General features: G+C 44.2%; 1 protein-coding gene across 1 annotated transcript in view; it reads right to left on the reverse strand.

Moving 5' to 3' along the window:
* Positions 1-22237, reverse strand: part of ST3GAL3 (ST3 beta-galactoside alpha-2,3-sialyltransferase 3) — a 171417-nt gene extending 149180 nt beyond the window's left edge. The window contains exon 1 of the mRNA XM_028123443.2: positions 22134-22237. The gene's annotated coding sequence lies outside the window, so the exon portion shown is untranslated. The remainder of the gene's footprint in view (positions 1-22133) is intronic.
* Between the last annotated feature and the right edge of the window lie 233 nt (positions 22238-22470).

A 22470-nucleotide genomic window follows, 5' to 3' on the forward strand; every position in this document is an offset into this window, starting at 1 on the left:
ACCCCCTGGCCCCCATCACTACCCTAGTCCACGCCGCCACTGCATTTCCAGAGACAAGCTCCCCGCCTCCAAACTGCACTCTCCCAAATCCATTTTCCACACAGAAGTAGGACAGATCTGTTAATAACACATAATCTGACATTACTCTCCTGCTCAAACCCCTTTGTCTTAGTGTTCCACTGCAGCTGAAACAGAACACCATAGACTCAGTGGCTGAAAACAACACGAATTTATTATCTCAGACTTCTGGAGGCCCAAAGTCCAGGTACGGTGTGGCTCAGCAGGGTCCTCTGCATGGGGTCTCCCAAGGGCCAAAACCAAAGGGGCAGCAGGGCTGTGCTCTGCTCTGCAGACTCTGAAGATGAAGCCACTTCCAAGCTCACTCATTCCAGCTACTGGCCAAATGCAATTCCCTATAGCTCAGGGCCAAGGTCCCCCCGCATCTCCCTGCTGGTTATCACAGTCTCTGCTCCTGTATTCCTTCTCATATTTTCAACATGGCCCCCCTTCAGCCAGAGTGGGTTAGGTCCTTCTCTGAATCTCTCCAACTTCCCCTTCTACCACATCTTGCTTTTGCCTCCAGTCAGAGAAACTTCTTTGCTTCTCAGGCTCATGTGATTAGGTGGGCCCACTTGAAGAATCCAGGATAATCTCCCTGTTTTAAGGTCTGTGGTCTTAACTCCATCTGTAAAGTCCCTTCTGCCACATAAGGGAACATATTTATGGATTCTAGGGATTCGGGTGTGGACATCTTTGGGGTGCCATTCTGCCTCAGACACCTTTCATTCAATTCTCAATTCCTTTAAAATAAAAGTCATTGCTCCTTAGAGTCTAGCCGCTTCTGACTGTGCCCCTATTTTACTCTCCAAACCATCTCTTGCACCTCCCAACCCTGTCTGTGTCCTGTTCCAATTCACTGAACATAGCCTTGTTTCTCTCCTCGAGGCCTGCCTGGGACATTCTCAGCCACACTGCTGTTTTGCCTATGGCACATTCTCTGATGCTCACCTGAAATGGAACATTGGCAGGGAAGACTTCCCAGGATCACCCCCCCACCTCACTCAGATATCTTAGCCAGGAAATAACATATGAGAAAGAAATTACATATAAATATTGTAAATAAAGTGATAAAAAGTTATCATTTGTAGACTTAGCTGTCCATCCAGAAAAGCCAAGAGAATCAACTGAAAAACCATTAGAACTAATAAGTAGGTGATTATAAGATTAATTTACAAAAAATCAACAGCTTCTTTTTTCTTTTAAGTTTTACTTATTTAAGTAATTTAAGTAAATTAATAAGTATTTAAGTAAGTAAGCCCCACATGGGGCTCAAACTCACAACCCCAAGATTAAGAGTCACATGCTCTTCCAACTAAGCTAGCCAGGCACCCCACAAAAATCAACAGCTTCTTGGAGGTTCCTCAAGAAGTTAAAAATAGAGCTACCCTATGACCCAGCAGTTGCACTACTAGGTATTTACCCCAAAGATACAAATGCAGTGATCCGAAGGGGCACCTGCACCCCAATGTTCATAGCAGCAATGTCCAATAGCCAAAGTAGGGAAAGAGCCCAGATGTTCATCAACAGATGAATGGATAAAGAAGATGTGGTGTGTATACATACACACACACACACACACACACACACACACACACACACTGGAATATTACTCAGCCATCAAAAAAATGAAATCTTGCCATTTGCAATGATGCGGATGGATCTGGAGGGTATTATGCTGAGCAAAATAAGTCAGTCAAAGAAAGACAATTATCATATGAAGAATATAAGACACAGTGCAGAGGATCATAGGGGAAGGGTGGGAAAACTGAATGGGAAGAAATCAGAGAGGGAGACAAACTATGAGAGACTCTTAACTATAGGAAAGAAACTGAGGGTTGGGGGAGGGGAGGGTGTGGGGGATGGTGTAACTGCCTGACAGGCTTATTAAGGAGCGTAGGTGATGTGATGAGCACTGGGTGTTATATGCAACTGATGCATCATTCAACTCTACCTCGGAAACTACTGATGTACTATATGTTGGCTAATTGAATTTAAATTAAAAAAAAAAAGAAAAAAAAAAAGAAAAAAATCAACAGCTTCTTAAAAACTATACCAGCAATACTGATGAGAAGATGCATGGGGAAGAATTCCATTCATGATGGCAACAAAATCTATAAAATATCTAAAAATAAACAGGAGGAAATGGGCAAGATTTTCACCAACAGACATAAGAGATCTGAATAAATAAAGACACACAATAGGCTCCTAAGTGAGAAGTTTCAATATTGGAAATATTTCAGTTCTCTATAAATCCAGTCTGACTCCAGTCAAAAACCATGGTTTTGTGGGTTTTTTTTTTTTAACTTAAATCTAAAGTTAATCTGAAGACTTTCTGCCCAAGAAGAAGAGCCCAGAAATTTTTTTAAATAAAAAATAATGAGATGAGGATGTGCCTTACCAGATATCAAAACTGACTCAAAGCTGTAATTCTTAAGACAGATGGGTACTGGCACAGGAAAAGACAAATAGGTCAGTAGAGCAGAGAGCAGAGTCTACAAATGAGCTCTCAGGAGAGACATACACACACACACACACACACACACATAAATGAATTTACTTCATCCATCTATATATGAATTTATTCTATGATAAGCATATAAATTTCATAAAGAAAAAAAACCATGATAGGATACACAGGTACCTGCTGATGTGGTTATCTCCAGGAAATAGGATGAAATGATGGGAAGTACTTTTCCCTTTATATACTTCTAAGTTAAATTTATTTGTTGTAAAGTCACAAGTATTACCGCTATAATTTAAGATTTATTTATTTGAGAGAGAGAGAGCATGAGCCAGAGAGGCAGAGGGAGAGAGAGAGAGAATCTTAAGCATATTCCACACTCAGCGCAAAGCCCAACGTGGAACTCTATCTCACAACCCTGAGATCATGACCTGAGCGGAAACCAAGAGTCGTATGCTTAACTGACTGAGCCACCAGGTGCCCCATACCTCTATAATTTTTTAATATTAAAAAAAAAATCAAACATATTGTAGAAATACAAACTAGTAGACTCTTCCAGGAGCAACTGGGCAATAGCTACTGAAATTTACAACATTCATGCACCTCGACCCAGCATTTCTATTTCGGTGACTTTTTCCTGCAGCAACATTCCAACAAATACTTTACAAGATACATACCTGAATATTCATTAGCAACACTCATTATAAGAACAAAATACTAGGAAAAAATTCAAATGTCCATCAATAGGAAACCAAACAAATGAATTATGGTACGTCTACATAGTGACATCTAGATCAGCGGGGTCATGGCAGGAAACAGATGGCACACGTAAAGGGATTAACCAAAGGAAGTTAATCATGGGGTTTTTTACAGCTATGTGATCAGAGTTAAAGGAACCAACCAGGGGTGGTGAAGCATCCAGGGACTCAACAGTAGGAAGCTACTCCTGCCTTCGAGGTGAAAGAGCAAGAAACAGAAAGGTGTCCCTGGAAAAGAGAGGCCAGCCATCAGGAGCGGTGCTAAAGCGCGCACCGCGGCTCCTGGAGCCCCAGCAAGGGGCGAAGGGGCTAAGAAATGCTCTGACTTCTCTCATCACTCGCCCTCTGATCCCTGTCAGTGTCTTTTATCAGCTGATTCCAACGGGAAGCCAGAGGGCAAGGAAGCCGGGATGATGCCATTCTTCGAGGTCAGACACCAGCACACAGAGGATACAAGGTGGATAATGGATCAACGAGGGCAGGAGAATAACAAGTATAGAGTATGATGTACTGGTGAGACAGAATGAGGCACAGCTGTTATGTCCTCATATGGGAAAAGTGTCTAGTCTATACTGCTAAATGAAAAAAAAATCTAGTTGTAGAATAGTAATGTACATGTACGTATGGTCACATACTGGTGGTAACAAACAAGGGCGACAGTAATACTGAAAATTAAGGTTACGGGGCGCGTGGGTGGCTCAGTTGGTTAAGCGACTGCCTTCGGCTCAGGTCATGATCCTGGAGTCCCGGGATCGAGTCCCACATCGGGCTTCCTGCTCAGCGGGGAGTCTGCTTCTCCCTCGGACCCTCTTCCCTCTCGTGCTTTCTATCTCTCATTCTCTCTCTCAAATAAATAAATAAAATCTTAAAAAAAAAAGAAAATTAAGGTTACGTATTCAGTACATACTTAATATGCACCAAACCATAGACTATGTCTATCTCCGAAAAGTGGAGGGGGGTGTTTTTCACCATCTATTTATTAGTATATTTATTTTTAATTTTTATTTTTATATTTATGCACATAACAAACAAAGTTTTCGAGTTGAAACAGAAATTAGAGACTTGCAATTCCAGCAACACAAAGGACCATGTATCCCAGCCAGTGCTCCCAGTGAAAACAAATTTAAGGTAGAAGTAGCCTGCCTACAAAAGGCAGGTGGCTGTTGGCAAGCCTTTCCTTTCCAAAGGCAGCTGGTCCCAGCCCCTGCCCCTTCTTCCTGTCCTGAATGCAGATGTGATACCCACACTGCCACAGCCACACGGTGACCACAACCCGAAGCCCCAGCAGACACATGACCACGGACCATCGGTCAGTCAACAGATTTGCCCGTCCATTCAGCAAATATCACAGTGAGAAGATGGAACTAATCACCTACTTTACTTCTATCTTTTCCATTACGGAAAAGGATCTTCAAATGAAAGGTAGAACAAACACCCAAAGAGGAGACTGATTTCCAAAAGTGGATGGCATACAGAGAAGTAAGAGCTTAAAATAAGTCAAAACCTTCAAGATAAGGAAAAGAACAACTCAAGATTTTGAAAGAGAGAAAATTTCAAACTCACTGCTAGGACAAATGCTTGAGGCTGTGGGAGGAACTGGTCTCACACACTGCTTGGTGGTGGGAAGGACTGGGCCGTGTCTAATGAAATTACACATGCTTTTGCCCTTTATCCCAATAATCTTACTTTTAAGAAACTATCCCAAGGGCGCCTGGGTGACTCAGTCAGTTGAGCATCCTATTCTTGGTCTTGGCTCAGGTCACGATCTCAGGGTCATGGGATTGAGCCCCGCACTGGGCTCTGCCCTCAACGCAGAGTCTGCTTGAGATTCTTTCTCTCCCTCTCCCTCTGCCCCTCCCCCTCCCTCTGCCCCTCCCCCTGCTCGAGCTCGCTCTTGCTCTTTCTCCCTCTCTCTAAAATAAATATTTTTTTAAAAAAGAAACTATCCCAAAGATACACTGATAAAAATTCAAAATGACTTATGCACATGGCTATTTACTGCAGCACTATTTGTAATATAAGAGAGTAAGTCCTTCAATACGGATTGAATAACCTAAGGTACACCACAAAACGGAGGATTACGCAGCCATGAAAAGGCATGAGCTCTCTCCCCATCTTCCTTTCTGAATAATTTAATCTAAAAGCCACTAAGCCTAAGGCACCAATCAAGGCAGGCATGCACACCTGGAATGGAGAGAGGTGTGGGGCATCAGGCCATTGTGAGGGGTCTGGGGGTGTGGGAACCAGCAATACTGAACTGATCAAATAAGTAAATGCATTGCCACTAAAAAGGAGCTGGATTTCTCAATGACGGAAAAGGGAGTTGCAAATAGGAGAAGGGAAAAACCAGAATAAATTTGGGGAGCTGTACTCAAGTTGAAGGGATCAGTGTAAATGGATGGGTTTTGATATATAAAGATACAAAAATATAACTAAAGATAGTGTGTATGCCTTTGTGCGATACAAGCATATATTCCCTAGTTCTGGTCACTGGAAAGGGCCTGGTAGCAGCCATGCTCCAACTGCAGGGAGCACATCTGGCACCTAGAGCTTGGTTTTTAAACACCATTCTTCCCTGGCGGGAACCAGGGCTCCCTGAAAGAATGAGTGACTGCAGAGCTGAGGCAAAGGAGGCACACACAAGCCAAGGCTGGTATCTCTTGGGGTGCCTGGAAGCAGGAAAAGGCTCAAAGGGTGAGGCCGTGTCACAAGGAAAAAGCAGCCAGCTGGAGGGGCTCCTAATGATCAGCTCTGGAGCGATTCAGACCAATAATAACAGATTATAACCCATTAAATAAGAACCTTATAAATGAGCAGAGAAGAAAGCTCTCTCTTGGAGCAGAATGCCAACTAATGAACGCAGAAGGAATAATGTAATTAGAAAGTCACCATTTGGTGACCATTTCAGTAATAATTCAGGCAAGAAACATCAAAGGATGCTCAAATTAAGGGGCAGAATTTTGAGAAATGGGGTATTATACAGTTTCCAAGTATCTGCCCATAAGATGCTTCTTACTTACAGAGGGGAGAAGAGTTTAGTTATTTAGTTTCCATAGCTTTACAATGGAGAGATCTGATAGACACTGATAGACACCACCATAGACTGGCTGAAGGCTATATGGGAGTTCTCTGTAATATTTTTGCAACTTTTTTGTAATTATTTCAAATTATTTCAAAAGAAAAAGAAATAAATCAAAAGCTCAAATAAGTGTTCAAATAAACATCCAAATGAGAGATTTGGCAGCCACTTAAGTAATTTATGAAAAAAAAATGTAATTTATGAAAACATTTTAGTGACATGGGCAAATGCTTATGACATACTATTAAATGAAAAAAGAGACAAGTATCATGCACCCAACCATTAAAAAAAGAAAAAGAAAAAAAGAAAAGGACTAGAATAAAACATAAAAACACTAGCACTAGACTAATACTTAGTGTCGTTCTGGTTGTAGGAGCTCACTTAGGCTCCTGGCTACAGCCGTAAAAAAGCACGCAGGTGAAGAACTGCAGTAAGCTCACTTCGGCGTGGGGGGAATGCAGCAATCTGGACTCACCCCTTCCCGTGTATCCATCTTGGAGAAGGAGGTGTCTCCCTTCTGTCCAAAGCTGATGCAAAAACACTAAGTGCTAGGAGTTATGCAAAGAACGGGGGACACAAAGGCCATCAAACTCATACCCTGCCCTAGAGGGTCACTAAGTTTGCCACTGATCTCTTAACTGCCAAACCCACTGGACATTATTATCCTCCCATGCCTTGACCTTTCTGCAGCATCTGCAACTGGGAGAGACAGCACAGCACAGTGGGAGTCCTTTCTCTGCCTTCTTTGCCTACCAGTGCCAGCTCACCTTTATGGCTCAGTTCAAGTCTTACCTCCCCCGGGAAGCTCTCCTTAATCATAGCCCTATACTCCGTGTCGGCTCCCATAACATCTCATGCTTACCTGCATTACAGCATTTATAAAACATCGGGCCTGTTCTTCTGTCTCTGAAAAGAATTAGTATACCATTTGAAAGCAGAATCTATAACTTAGGTCTGTGAATCACCTGCATTTAACAGCACAGCACCTAGTACATAGCAACACTCAAGAAGTGTGTGTTTAAAGAATAAACTAATATATTTCTAATTACATGCCCCAACTCCAGACACGATATAAGTTGCACACATTCCAAAACATAATATCCTGAAGGTATGATTTGTGTACACGTACATATGCACAGCAATTCTGAATGAGGAGAGAAGCCTGGGGTACTGTGTGAGGCTGTCTTAACATTTCCATTCTGCAAGCACCCCCAAGGCAATTTCGTTCCGCTTCTACGATTTAATTTGCTATCATTATGCTGACCAGCCCCAACTTGAGCTCTTCCATCTAGATAACTGCTTCTGAGTGCCACGTCCACCTATTTAACTTCCTACTCCATGGTATCATCCAGATGTTTCACAGATGCCCCAAACACCCTCTTTCTTCACTGGTCCCTATCTCAAGTAAAAGGCAACACCTTCACAGGTGCTCCTGTCAGAGACCTGGAAGTCACCCTTGGCACTACCCTCCCTCTCGCTCTCACCTCCACGTGTAATCAATCACCGAGTCCTGTTGTTTTCACCTCTGACACCCTTCTTGAATCCCTCCGTCCCTCCATCTTCCCTAACACCATCCCCTTTCAAGTCACTGCCATCTTTGGCCTGGACTCCTACTACAGCCTCCCATACTCGTTCTTGATCCTCTCCGACTCATTCTCCACACAGCAGCCGATGTGAATTTATCTCACTCCCAGGCTTAAACTTTTTGCAAATATCCCGCTATCCATAGGGTAAGGGCCCAAATCCCTTAACGGGGCCTGTAAGGCTCAGTGTGCTCGGCATGCTCTGGCCCCTGCCCGCCTCGCTCCATGTCTCTCACCATCTCCTCACCCCGACGGGTCCGCGACACTGACCATCTTTCAGTGTTTCCCAGTCGCCATGCTCTCTCCTGAGGTCAGGCTGACGCTGTCCTGACCCTCCCGTGTCATCTCACCAGCTCCCACTCAGCCTCAAATCCTCACCTGCAAGGTTAATTCCGCAGAGAAACCTCACCCATCTCCATACTTCAGGTTAGGTCTCCCTGTTATAAATTGCCACAGCCGCTGTTTAGCCTCATTCCAGTATGCAAGGCACTTAGAATCTTATGAGTATTTACAGTAATTTGTTTAACATTTATATTCTGGCTACTCCGGGCAGGGAGCACGTCTACTTTGTTCACCACCGTATCCCTGGCAGGTATTCAAGAATGATCTGCTCACTGACTGAATATTCAGTCAGTTACAGTATGCTCAAAAAAAGGGACAAAAGGTATATAATGCTAGGTTATTTTAATTTAGCCATAAAAAGAAAATTATATAAAAATCTGAGTTCACTGAAACAAAATGCACCAAACTCCTGTCATTTCTAAAACAGCCTACAATATGGTTATTTTCTGAACTATACCTGGCAACAATTTTTAGTCTAAAATGTCAGAATTTTGCTGACCTTCAAATCTCAGCCATACTGCATATAAACTCAAGTATGACAAAAGTATGCAGAGCAAAAACCACAAAGCATTTCCTGAGCATGTCTCCTGTGAATATTTTTGAGGCAAGCTAATTAGAATTTATTATATACCGTACTATTTATTATCCAGCTTCCCAAAAAAAGTTACTGAAAAGCTCATCAATTTTTTAACAGTTTTGCTGAATGTACACCTCCTATTCAGACGTTATGCATGACTAGGCAGATTTATGTAGTTAATTAATATGCAATATGTTAAATTATTCTATACAGAAGAACTGTGCATTTTCTAATTGCAGGGTAAGTTAATAGTGTTAATATTCATATAGCACTTACTGTGGACAACCACAGTTCTAAGAGTTTTGAACAATTTAACTCACTGAATCTTCTTACCAATCCTATAAGGTTATCGTTCCCATTACATACAGAAAAAACTGAGGCACAGAAAGGTTGAATTATCTTAAGATCACAGAGCTAGTAAATGGCAAAGCCAGGATTCAAATCCCAATGATCTGGCTTCAGTCACGTAACTTTTTTCATCTGAAGAGGTGCCAGAGTATATCAAAACAACAATAAAAAGAAATCAGTACAGGATCTAAACAAAAATGCTGCAACACAGTGGAAGAAAGGAATGGGGAGGGCTGGGGCAAAACATGGTAGATGAAGACCACAGGACAGAAAAAATGTGGTTACAGAACAGATAAAGATCATTAACAGAGATTACCCCAGTTCCACCCACTCCCAAATGGCTCTATAAAACAAGACCTAACTAAGAGCAGACATGAAAGGAAGAGCTCAGGGAAAAAATACTAAGACAACGCCATTTTTCTAAATAAAGTAAAATGAGCATTCAGGAAGAGTGAACAAAGAAATATAACACCATCACAGAAATGAAAGCCTCAGCGGTAGACAACAAAGTGGTCACTGCTGAAAAGACATTAAGAATCATGAAAGCAATGGCGGGGGCGCCTCGCTGACTCAGGGGGTGGAGTGCGTGGCTCTTGATCTCAGGATTTGAGCCCCATATTGGGTGTAGAGCTTACTTTAAAAAAGTAAAATTGGAAGGAAGGGAGGGAGGGAGAAAATGATGGTGGATTTAAAAAAAGCAAGACAAAATGAAAAAGAGTAAGGGTGACTCAGTTAAACGTCTGTCCTCCCTTCAGCTCAGGTCATGATCCTCCCTCTCCCCCCCGTCCTTCTCCCCTCCCCTGCTCATGCTCACACGTGCACCCGCACTCTTTCTCTCAAATAAATAAAATCTTTAAAAAAAAATGAAAAAGAATAAAAAGTGTAAAAGGATTACTAAAACATGCTGCAATAGCAGCCATAGGAGATCCAGCCTAAGCATAATTGGTGTCTGAAAAAGTGAACCAGGCAAACAGAACAGAAAAAGATATGTAAAAATGGACTAGAGACAGCTGGGCTGAGGGCAAGTTGGCCCAAAGATACAGTGTCCTGGCTTCTCCAAACCACAGTAGGGCTAGGGGCAAGGACAACCTTGGGACCGCCCCCCAAAGGGAATTAAAAAGCTAGGGGGATGCTGAGGTCCTGATGACTCCTGCGTGGGTTACATATTCACTGCCTCTCAGCTCCACAATCGTCCTGTTTGCTTGCTCTGTCAAGATGGATCTGCACCCATGTAGTTTTCTTTGCCGCTTGGCATGATATTGAGCTCTGTCAGTAGAAGGTGCTGAAGAGCCACTGCAGGAGGAAAAAGGGGTTTTGTTTCTGGGTTCCAGTGTGTTCCTCCGGGTAGGCTCCTATAGCACACCTGGCTTGTCCAGTGCCCGGCTATGAGCAGTGAGGAGTAGCAGCCAACAGTCGCCCTCAGCACCCCTCTTGGGCAGTTGTGTAGCAGAGTGAGACCCCTCTCTGCAAACAGCTTCCCCCCAACACCCCAGAAGGCTGATTTCCAGCCAATCCCACCATGCAGCATCACAGTAACTCATTTGCAACCCAGTGAGCCACGGTCATGTCCACTACACCCCAAAGTCTGGATCTCAGCCTGCACCAGGTGTGGGGTAGACTGGGGGGTTCTTCATTGAGCACTCTCTCCCAGCCCCGGGGTGCTGGTTACTCCTTACATGTGCTACATCTATATTCTTCTGGAGTTCTCTTTACTTCTTTAGAAAAGCTTTACTGAGGTATCCTTCATATACCATACAATTCACCCATTCAAAGTAGACATTTCGGTGGCTTCTGGTATTTTCACACAGTTGGGCAAACATTACCACAATCAATTTTAGAACATTTCCATTACTCCAAAATGATATCCTGCACCCCGAGCTGCCCAACCTCCTGCCCAACCTCCCGTTCTCTGAGCCCTAAGCAACCACTAATCTACTTTCTGTTCTACAGAATAGGCAAATGTTTATAGACATTTCATATATAAGGAATCATACAATATGTGGTCCTTGGTGACAGGTTCCTTTCACCTAGCCTAATGTTTTCAAGGTTCACATATGTTGTAGCATGGATCAGTATTGCATTTCTTTTTAGCGCCAAATAACATTCCATCGTATGAACATAAATCACATTTTATTTGTCCAATTACCAGTTGATGGACGTTTGGGTTGTTTCCACTTTTTGGCAGAATGATGCTTCTAGGAACACTGATGTACAAGTTTTTACATGGACATAAATTTTAATTTCTCTTGGGTACATACCTAGAGAAGGACTTGGGTACGCCTACAAGTGATACATACCTGGGTCACGTGGTAACTCTCTACACCGAACTGTTTGAGGAAATGCCAGCTGTACCATTTTACGTTTCCATCAGCAATGTATGAGAGTTCTGATTTCTCCACACCTGTGCCAACACTAGTGATTATCTGTCTTTTTGATTATAGCTGTCCTAGTGGGTGTGAACTAAGCAAATGGAACAACATATATATATATATAAACATACACTACAAATTATTATAAGTATATAATATATACATATATATAATAAATATACATATATATATATACATATGCAAAAATGGATCATCAGAGAGAGCTGAGGTGAGGGTAAGTGTCTCGTTCTGGTTTTGCTTTGCATTCCCCTGGTGGCTCATGGTGTTGAGCATCCTTCCATGTGCTTATTTCTTTACTTCTTATTAGCTGAGCTCATGTTACTCCAAATCCCTGTTACAGTTAATAATTCTTGCATTAAAGTTTACCTGCTCAAAACACCATGTGCTTTCTCTCTCCTGATTGGACCCAGACTCCGGTAACACAGGTGGTCAGTGACTTTCTAAGTAGAAATTAGATATCCACCAAGCTTATAAAAATAGAAGACAGAAGCTGAAAGCTGAAAAATGTTTTGTCTCTGACCAAATGCTCCCTTCAGTAGTAGCTGAGGAGAAGCCAGGTTGGCGGGGGGGGGGGGGGGGTGGAGGGATCCAAGAGAACACAACTTTCAGTTCATCTTTGTTTTTACCCAAAAAACAAACAAGCAAACAAAATGACCCTTTCTGAACAGGAGCTGTTAAGGTTTGGTTTTAAGGGGGTTTTGGTTAATGATGTTTTAATGGTGTTCGGGGGACAAGGTTGTAGACATGATGTTTTATTTTGAAAAGGTAAATTCTATGTGTAAGACTAAAAATGCTGAAAACAATCAGTCTTGAGAAAATTCAACTGGAATGTGTGAAAACATGACCCTCCTTTGCCTGGGCCAACTGAGATCAAAGGGTGGGGGCTGGTGTTGAAGGGGGCTGGGAGATGGCCATGTGTCCAGAAAACTAGACACAGAGAACTGCAGCCTGAGAGCAGTCAGTAACCACACTCACACATGGGCATGCACGGGCAGTGCTCCAGTGAAGCCTGCTGGCCCGTCTGCCAGCAACCCTGCTGCGTGCTGTGTGTGGGCACAGAACATGGAGCAAAACCATAAAGACATGCATGGGAATTTAAAAACTTTAAATAATACATAGGGGGCATTTACTGGAAATGTAGCATTTTATTTCTTTAAGCGAAACAAACAAAACAAAACCCTGAAGCGATATGGCATATTAAGACTTAGTGACAGACATCATTATATTGTTCTGTTGTTGTAAGTGTAAAAGACATCATTAGAACACATGGGGGCGCCTGGCTGGCTCAAGGGGTGGAGCGTGCCACTCTTGATCTTGGGGTTTTGAGTTCGAGTCCCACACTGGGTGTAGAGATTACCAAAAATAAACTTTAAAAAAAAGAAAAATAAAATCTTAAAAAAAAAAGAAAAAAGAAAGAAGGGGCACCTGGAAAGCTCAGTTGGTTAAGCGTCCAACTTTCAGTTTTAGTTCAGGTCATGATCTCAGGGTTGTGGGACTGAGCCCCACGTGGGGCTCCGCACTCTGTACAGAGTCTGCTTAAGACTCTTTCTCCCTGGGGCACCTGGGTGGCTCAGTTGTTAAGCATCTGCCTTCAGCTCAGGTCGTCAGGCCGTGGTCCCACGGTCCCGGGATGGAGCCCCGCATCGGGCTCCCTGCTTGGCGGGAAGCCTGTTTCTCCCTCTCCCACTCCCCCTGCTTGTGTTCCTTCTCTCTGTGTCTCTCTGTCAAATGGATAAATAAAATCTTTTTTAAAAATTAATTAATTAAAAAAAAAGACTCTGCCTCTCTGCCCCTCCCTGCCGCACATGCACACACACAGTCTCTCTCTCTCTCTCTAATAAATAAATAAAATATGGGATAAATGTTCCCTTTCATTGCTGTTATTTGAGACTTTAAATGTCTTAGGCCTATGTAGTAGTTCCATATTCTTTATCTGCCCATGTCTTTTATATATATATATTACATATTTTATATATAATAATATAACATATTAACATATAAATAGATAACATATTAGCCTAATGTATATAACATGCATTGTAACATATGTCCAGGCAGAAGCCATTATTAGGCACCTGAGGACAACAGCAGGAGCACAGTGCAGTACCTGCCCTGGAGAGCAATGTGATGCAAGCAGAGTATGAACAACATTATGAGATGATGGAAATTAACAACCATCTGTAACGTTTAGGAAAAGCCTCAGCAAAGAAGGTGAAGCAGTAAAAGTGTAGGAGAGGCATTAGATGCTGTGCTAAAGAATCTGAAGTTCATCCCATCAGCAATAAAGAACCACTTAGGGGATTAAGAGACACGACAGTCAAACCTGTAGTTTAGGAAGGTCACTGGAGTAGCGGGATGGAGCACAGCCTGGAGAAGACTAAGCCAAAGAGCGAGACGAGGCCACTGCAACAGCTCAGACCCTCCGCCTTCAGAGAGGGTGGACGTCTCAGAGGATACCCCGCACAACGCGCCATCTCAGAGGATACCCTGCACGACGCGCCATCTCAGAGGATACCCCGCACGACGCGCCATCTCAGAGGGTACCCCGCACGACGCGCCACGGCACAGAAAGAAAACAAAACTCTTCTTGATAAATGCTTCTGATAGTTAGCCTCAACTGACATTCACACAACCCCTCTGTCAAACGTCTCGTGGCACGTGAGGCTCAGGAAGAATCCTCAGGGAGTGTGAAATCCCACAGCACGGAGGCGACGGGCGCCGTCATTTGCTCACCCGCTTTGGGGTGTAGTGCAGTTTATGCTTTACAGAATGACATCAATGTGGCTAATCTCCTAAGAATGGAATCTTTTAAATAGGATCATAGCCAAATGTGACAATGAGATGGTGAGTAACCACAAAATCTTATACCTCAAAGCAGTTCTCTAAGCATTGTTTGGCCGGGGACGTGTAAGATTTCTAGAACTAGGGGTGCCTGGCTGGCTCAGTCAGTGGAGCACACAGCTCTTGATCTCGGAGCTGTGAGTTCGAGTCCCACACTGTGTAGAGATTACTTAAAAATAGAATCTTCAGGGGTGTCTGCGTGGCTCAGTCAGTTAAGTGTCGCACTCCTGATCTCAGCTCAGGTCTTGATCTCAGGATTGTAAGCTCAAGCCCTGGGCTCCACACTAGGCGTGTAGCCTACATAAAAAATAAATAAATAAAAGATAAAATAAAATCTAAAAAAAAAAAAAAAACGATTTCTAGACCTAAAAGAGCAGTTGTGTATTTTTCTTTTAGAAAAACACTGGTGTTCCAAGTTTGCTGACCATTACTGCAATGGCAAGTATCTGTTAGCAGTATGGTACTTAAGCAGATATTCCAAAAATATTCACAACCGTTCTTTCAAGATAAAGGACATGTCTTAACCAAAGCTAGAAACTAGTTACTTTTTTAAAAGAAACTATGTTGATTGCATTTTGAAACTGATGTTTGGGGGACTCCAAGAGTCGGTTAAGTGTCAGACTCTTGATTTCGGCTTAGGTTATGATCTCAGGGTTGTGAGATTGAGCCTCACATTGTGCTCCACACTGGGCGGGGAGCCTGCTTAAGATGCTCTCTCTCTCTCTCTCTCTCTCTCTCTCTCCCCCCTCCCTCTGCCCCTCACCTCCTCTCTCTAAAACAAAAAACAAAATAAAAAACAAAAACTGATGTTTGGTAGTGTTTCCACCTTATTTCATTTTGTTGCCAAAAAGATATAAAAGTGTCATGTATGGGGCACCTGGGTGGCTCAGCTGTTGGGCATCTGCCTTCAGCTCGGGTCATGGTCCCAGGGTCCTGGGATCGAGCCCATCGGGCTCCCTGCTCAGCGGGAAGCCTGCTTCTCCCTCTCCCACTCCCCCTGCTTGTGTTCCCTCTCTTGCTGTGTCTCTCTCTGTCAAATAATTAAATAAAATCTTTAAAAAAAAAAAAAAGATAAAAAAATAAAATAAAATAAAAAACTCAGTGGTAGGGCACCTGGCTGGCTCAGTCCAAAGAGATGTGACTATTGATCTCGGGGAGTGAGTTTGAACCTCACACTGGGTGTAGAGATTACTTAAATTAATTAATTAATTAAGGGAAAAAACTTAGCCATAGAATTTTTTCCTTTTTTAAAAAGATTTTTAAAAAAAGATTTTAATTAAATTTAAATTTTAAAGATTTCCTATTTTTTTTAAAGACTTTATTTATTTATTTGACAGAGAGAGATCGAGAGCACACACAAGCAGGGGGAGCAGCAGGCAGAGGGAGAAGCAGGCTCCCCGCTGAGCAGGGAGCCCGATGTGGGGCTTGATCCCAAGACCCTGGGATCATGACCTGAGCCAAAGGCAGACGCTTAACCAACTGAGCCACCCAGGCGCCCCTCTTTTTTTTTTAATAAAAATTTTTAAGTAATCTCTACACACAACGTGGGGCTCAAATTCACGACCCGAAAATCAAAAATCACACATTCCACCAACCGAGGCAGTCAGGTGCCCGTCATAGAATTTTTAACCCTTTCAACATATTTCAAACAAAAGGTTTCAGTGGGTTTTTAAGTCATGTCAAAAATACATAAACATGCCATCTTTCCATTATTTTGTAAGAAAGCTGACATCAAGGAAAAGGGGAAATGTACTGACGTGTAGACAAATAGTAGTAAGACAAAAAGACAGTAGATGACATTTAATCAGAGTAACATAAATTAAGTCGTACAGGAGCTCAGAGGGGAGGAACTCCCGTCAGCCAGGATGACCAGGGAGGAACCTAATGGAAAACAAATCTGATTAAAGCCCCATTATCATCTTTGAAACCATGCTCAGAAGACTGAAGAGGAGCAGCACTTCAAGGGGAAGCAGTCAAGGAGGACAGGCCCAAGAAGTACGCAGTCTGGTCGCACATGCAGTGTGCGTGTTACAGTTAATGCCAGGCGCAGGCGTGTGTGCACTTGTGGGTGAGGGCGGGGAACAGCTCAAGAGCCATATATAATTTGTTGGCATTTAAAGAACGTTTAAGTTGGTATGATATCCCTATCAGTCCTTCCCTTCTTGATCTCAGAATAATTCCCCATGCCTACCACTCCCAGACCCGCATTCACTAATCACTTAAGATGTACAAACAAAACCACAATGTGGGCGGTGGCTATCTCAAGACAGTGGGATCAAAGGCTTATGAGCACCTACTATGAACCAGGTAATATCCTAAACATTAGAAGTCTTAAAACTGTTATTTTTATTATAAGAGGTCCCTTATGTTATCTCATAGCGCCAGGCTTTCTATTTGCTTGAATTCCCAGAGCAGCAACCTTGCAAGGTAGGGATTTTTAACCCCACTTTACAAATTTGGAAACCAACAAGACACAAGGGGTTTTGGAGCTTGCCCAAAGTCATACTGCAGAAACTAGGGAAACCATGATGGAAATCCTGGTCTGCAGACCCCTGTCCATGGCGCTCTCCTCCACCCCGAGGAAAGACCCCGACTACCCAGTCACATCACTGCCCTTGTCTAACTGGTGCCCTCCCCCCACTCACCTCACTCTCATCTCTCCCCAGACATCAACATCCTTGTGTAGCAGGCACAGGACAACAGCTGCAAATCCCAGAACTTCCCTTGTCAGGGAAACGGAGTATTCACTCCTCCACCTCCTTCACACGCAGTCACCTTAATAAGAAACAAAGCTGATTTCCTACCTTCAAATCCTTCAGTGGCTCCTAATCATCTGCAGGATAAAGCTCTGACTCCTGAACTCACAAAGCCTTTGCAAGCTGCCTTTCGCAGCCTCCACACATTCCGTTTTCTCTCCTGCCACTCAAGTGTCCTCAGGATGTAGCCACACTCTCTCGTGTTTCTAGGCCATTACACACATCGTTTCCTGTCAGAAAGCCTTTCAAACCCACATCCACCCAGCTAATAACTAGCGATTCTTCAAGACCTTGGTTAGGTGTAAACTCTTCTGGAAAACCGTTATTTATAAACCCAGTGTGATACCAGGTCTCGTTTTGGAGATCTCACAGGACCCTCAAAACAAAGCCCTTGTGACAATGTATTTTAACTGCTGGTTTACTGGCTTCCGGTCCTACCAGACTATAGGCTCCTTTAGGCCAGGGACATCCCTTTCTTATTTACAATGCCATGATCCTAGCACAGGGCCTTGCACACAGCACCTGCTCAGTAAATATTTGCGGAATGACTAGAGTGCCTCGTGTGATGGGAGACACAGACATAAACACAACTAAGTAAAATCAAATATGACAAATGTGAAAATAAGAAAGGTGTGGTAAGAATGCTATCCAAGGAAAGGAAAAAAAGGTAAGAAAATCTGAGGGAACCCTTCTACTTACGTTCCTGGGCTTTCTCAAAGTTTTTTTTCAAACCCTGATGCTGCTGCTCCTGGTGATGTTTACGAACATGAGTGCTTACTCTGAACCAGGTACTATGCAAAGCATTTTACATAAACCAATTCTTTTGATTCGCCCTATGCATTGAAAACACCCTATGCATTTTACTGATGACCTCAGGCTCAAGAAGACACTTGCTCAACGTCAATTAGTGACAGAGACAAGATTTCAACCCAGATCTTGTCTCCTGAACCATGGCTCCAAACAGCACTCCATGTTTCTATTCTTTATCGAAAGTGAAATCTCAGGGTGCCTGGGTGGCTCAGTCGATTGAGCATCCAACTCTTGGTTTCGGCTCAGGTCATGGTCAGGAGATCGAGCCCCAATTTGGGTTCTGCACTCAATGCGGAGTCTGCTTGAGATTTTCTGCCCCTCCCCCCCCTCTTTCTCTCTCTCTCAAATAAATAAAATCTTAAAAAAAGAAGTGAAATCTCCTCCCCAAATACCAAAGTTTGATGGCCTCAAGGAAACCCAATTAAACCAACGCTAAACTAAGATTCCTTCTTAGTTTAATTATACAAGTGAAAATGTACCTCCAGTTATTTCACTCTTCCTGGCTAAATAACTTGAATATAATTTAATTTTTATAAAAATTTAAATTATATTCCTGAGGGATGCCTCAGGACCTTTCCTGTGTTCACTACTGAGGGCACTGTAAAACAGTGATGCCCTTGGCATGTCTCTGCTGGGACTCGGGTACACCAGCCTGCCCTTGTACCAGCAGCCCCGGCCTGTAGGCATGTACAGTGCCTGTTATGGAGTCCCAACTTCCCAACCCACCCTCCTCCCATGCCTAGTTAGAGATCCTATTTCTTGCTACTGTCAATATGCTCGTCTCTAGCAGGCCATCTGATTTTGCTACCTCCAATCTTCTGTGGACTGTGGTACTCATAAAAGATGTAGCAGTCCTTCACGTTGCCCACCAATTCGATCTGGCTCTTTGCTTTCCAGGCACATGCTAAGGTTGCAACTCCCTGCTCCGCGTCTTTTTTTTTTTCCTTAAGATTTTGTTTATTTCTTATTTGAGAGAGAGAGAGCGTGCACAGAGGAGGAGCAGAGGGAGAGGGACAAGCAGACTCTACATTGAGCACAGAGCCCAATGCAGGGCTCAATCCCACGATCCTGAGATCATGCATGACCTGAGCTGAAATCAAGAGTCGGACACTTAATCAACTGAGCCACCCAGGTGCTCCTCTTCTTTAAAGTTAGGTATGGCCATGTGACTTGCCTTAGCTGATGAAATGTGAATGAAAGTGACACGTGCCATCTGGGGACCGTGCCCCCTAACCACCTTCTTTCACTCAATCAAAATGATCATCGAAACACTATGTTCAGATGGAGTCTCTATCAGCCTGGGTCCCTGAGTGACTGTGAGCACAGTTCCCTGTGCACTCATGCTAATGAGAAATCAACTTTTGTTCTGTTACGCTACTTAAGTCTTAATGGATTTTTGTTAATGTAGCCTAATCCAAGGTACCCAGATCAATACATCAGATCATCAAATCTTTTTTTTTTTAAGATTTTATTTTTAAGTAATCTCTACATCCAATGTGGGGCTCGAACTCACAACCCAGAGATCAAGAATCACATGCTCCACTGATAAGCCAGCCAGGTGCCCCTCATCAGATCTCTTAGTAAGGAATTCTCTCACACAAATAACTTTCTTTACAGATTTTATGATGAATATTGTGTTTGTACAAAGAATTTTCTTTGCATCCATCTTGGTTCAAAGCTATGTTGAATATAAAACACACCTGTCAAGTACCTACTATATATAAAACACTGTGCTAGATGATGAAGAAGACAGTCTACAACTTGAAAAAGTTTCAGTCTTACGTTGACAATTGTGCCAAAAAGGCAGACTCTAGTGTTATAAAGGTTTAAAGGAGAGACAAGTCCCATCTAGATGGGAAGAAAAGTAAAGGAAAGTTTCACAAAGAAAGTTCCATATCACATGGCCCTGAACATGGGTAAGAACCAACAATCAGAGATTCAAGGGGGTCATTTAAGATAGAAAAAGCAACATAAGCAAAGATATGGAGCACAAACAGCAAAGCACAAAGAGCAAATAGTTCTTCTGACTTGGAAAAGTAGTAAAATCCAAGGGAATGGCAAGAAATGAGTTTACCCATAGTGTCTCTGCCAGGCTGATCTGTGCTAAATTCAACAGACAACGGGGAACTGTTAAAAGTCTTGACTGGGGAAGTGAGATAAGAAAAAAAATATCGGGGGGGTTCCCGCAATAATTCAAGGGCATGGTATCAATGACCCCAAATAAGCCTGATGACCATAGAAATGGAAAGCAACAGATGCCAAAAATAGTGCGGAGGTCTATCAGCAAGACCTGGCAAACAAGTGAACACAAGCGGAGAGAAGGAAGGCCAGAGGGCATCTTGAGGTGCAGATCCTGGGCAGCCACAAGGACTGTCAGTCCACACAGCTGAGATTGATCAGAAAAGTAACAAGAACCAACAAAGTGCTACTGTATATTTTTGGCTAGGTGAAGTAAATGCTACTACCTGTTTATCCTTTGCTCTTCCTGAAGACAGTTACTTCTCCATTTGATGTGACCCACCTACCTTCTTTATACAAACTTACCTCCCAGTTTCTCCAACAAGAACCCCCTGGATTCACCCATGAGCATTTCGGGTTCTCCCCTGCCCACCCTGACCATTCTCACTTTCTCATTTCCTCCCTTCTTCTTCTTCATCCCCCAGGCCTACCCAGTCATGGCTCAAGACAAGCCTCAGCTTCTCTGTGAAACCTTCCTCAAACACATGGGTTTCTCCTTTTCCCAGACTCTCCTACCTACTGTCTAGGAATTCTAGAGGCAGTATCATCAGTTATCAGTGTCCTGTGTGCCCTGTATTCCCACAACTATCTCCTAGGCTGATCAGAACAAGTCTCTTATATGACAGGTCTTCAGTTTCCCCACATTCTTACTGCCTTGCACACAATATGTACTCATTAGACACTTTATTGATGATCCAGTCAATTACTCTAAGAACATGCACGTCTTATTCCCGCTTTAATAATTTACTTTTATTAAACCATGACTACACATTTAGACATGCAAAATAGTGAGATTCATCACTTAATACTTCAAGATGTCCTTGAGTGAAGAATCTTTCATCTTAGGAGCTGTTACTGCCTTAAGAGGTGATTTGAAAACACCATTTGGTCCTTTTGACTTTTAGGTATACCAAACAGTTCAATGATCATCACTCTAAGGTGATTTTGACTGAGAAATAACCTAATTTTCCATGAGGACTATTTTACTTTCAGGAACCTAATAAGTGCTTTCGTTCTACCTTCAAGTTCAACTAGGTATAGTATAGACAACTCAAACTATATCCACAAAAAAGTTCCCAGTTTTTACAAAATAACAGCTGCTTTCATTGGTCTCTCTCTCTCTAAATTACCTACTAGATTTAGTTCACACGTTCCACTCCTTCCTCGTTTGTGAGAGAAGCGTAAACAGAAATGAAGTTTATTGAGGAATCATCAAAATGAGCAGTGGTAAAAAAGAAGTCCAAAACATTCGTGGGACACCATCCTCCCCCAAACCTGCTCTCATCACGAAGGTATTTCGTCTTGCAAGCAAAATCCCCGAATTAACAATGGGGAGAAGTGCCAGAAGGAAAGGAAGCCAGAGAAGCGTCCTTTGCCCATCAAGCTGACCCGGTCCCCTGAACGTCTGGCTGCGAGTAGAGCAGTCATTAATGACAACCGCTACCCAGTGCGCTGCAGATTCCCGCTCAAGCTTTCCCTGGACTTTTCCTTCCTCTTCCCACAGCGGAGGCCCGCTCACCGGTCCCTCCTCTGCGCCAAGGTGCGCAGCGCTGCGGGGTCTCGCACGCAGGTGACCTCACACCGCGCGGCCCGGGTCCAGCCGTCCTCCCCCGAGGCCTGGCTGCCCACCCCTCCCCCTTTCCCGGGTGAGGTCGCCCGGGGGCCGCGCTCCGGGCCCGAGCCCCCAGTCCGAGCTGGACCTCATTGCTCGGGGGCGGGGGGGAGCAGCTAGGCCGTGCCCCCACCCTCCCTTCCCCAGCGCGAGCCGGCGGGCTCCGCGCCTCGCCGGGACCGGGGGCGGCGGGGGAGGGGAAGGGAGGGGAGGGGCGGCGCGGCCACCGTTAGCCGCGGTGGCTGCCGCGCCCCGACGCGCGCACGACGGGCCCTTACCGCAGCGGAGAGGGAGGCAGCGGCGAGGCGGCGCCCGGCCCGACGCGGGCGGGAAGGCGGAGGCCAGGGTGCAGGCGGCCGCGACAGCCGCGGGGGACCCCGGCGGGCGCCCACGACGCGGTGGGCTGCATGGGCGCCGCCATAGTGGGGACGCAGCGGCGGGCGGAGCGCGCGGCCGCGACCCGGGGACGGCGCGACCACCAATCCCGCTCTCCGCCTCAGCGCCCTCGCCGGGGGTCGGGCATCCGCGGCCAATCGGGCCGCGGGAGCCGGGCGGGGCGCCGGGCTGACCAATGCAGAGCTGCGCTGCGGGCAGCGGGCGAGCGCAAGCTCGCAG

Source organism: Eumetopias jubatus, unplaced genomic scaffold (genome assembly GCF_037043125.1).
Source record: "Eumetopias jubatus isolate StellerSeaLion01/CBP00866 unplaced genomic scaffold, mEumJub1_p1.0 scaffold_4, whole genome shotgun sequence".
Classification (NCBI taxonomy): Eukaryota; Metazoa; Chordata; class Mammalia; order Carnivora; family Otariidae; genus Eumetopias; species Eumetopias jubatus.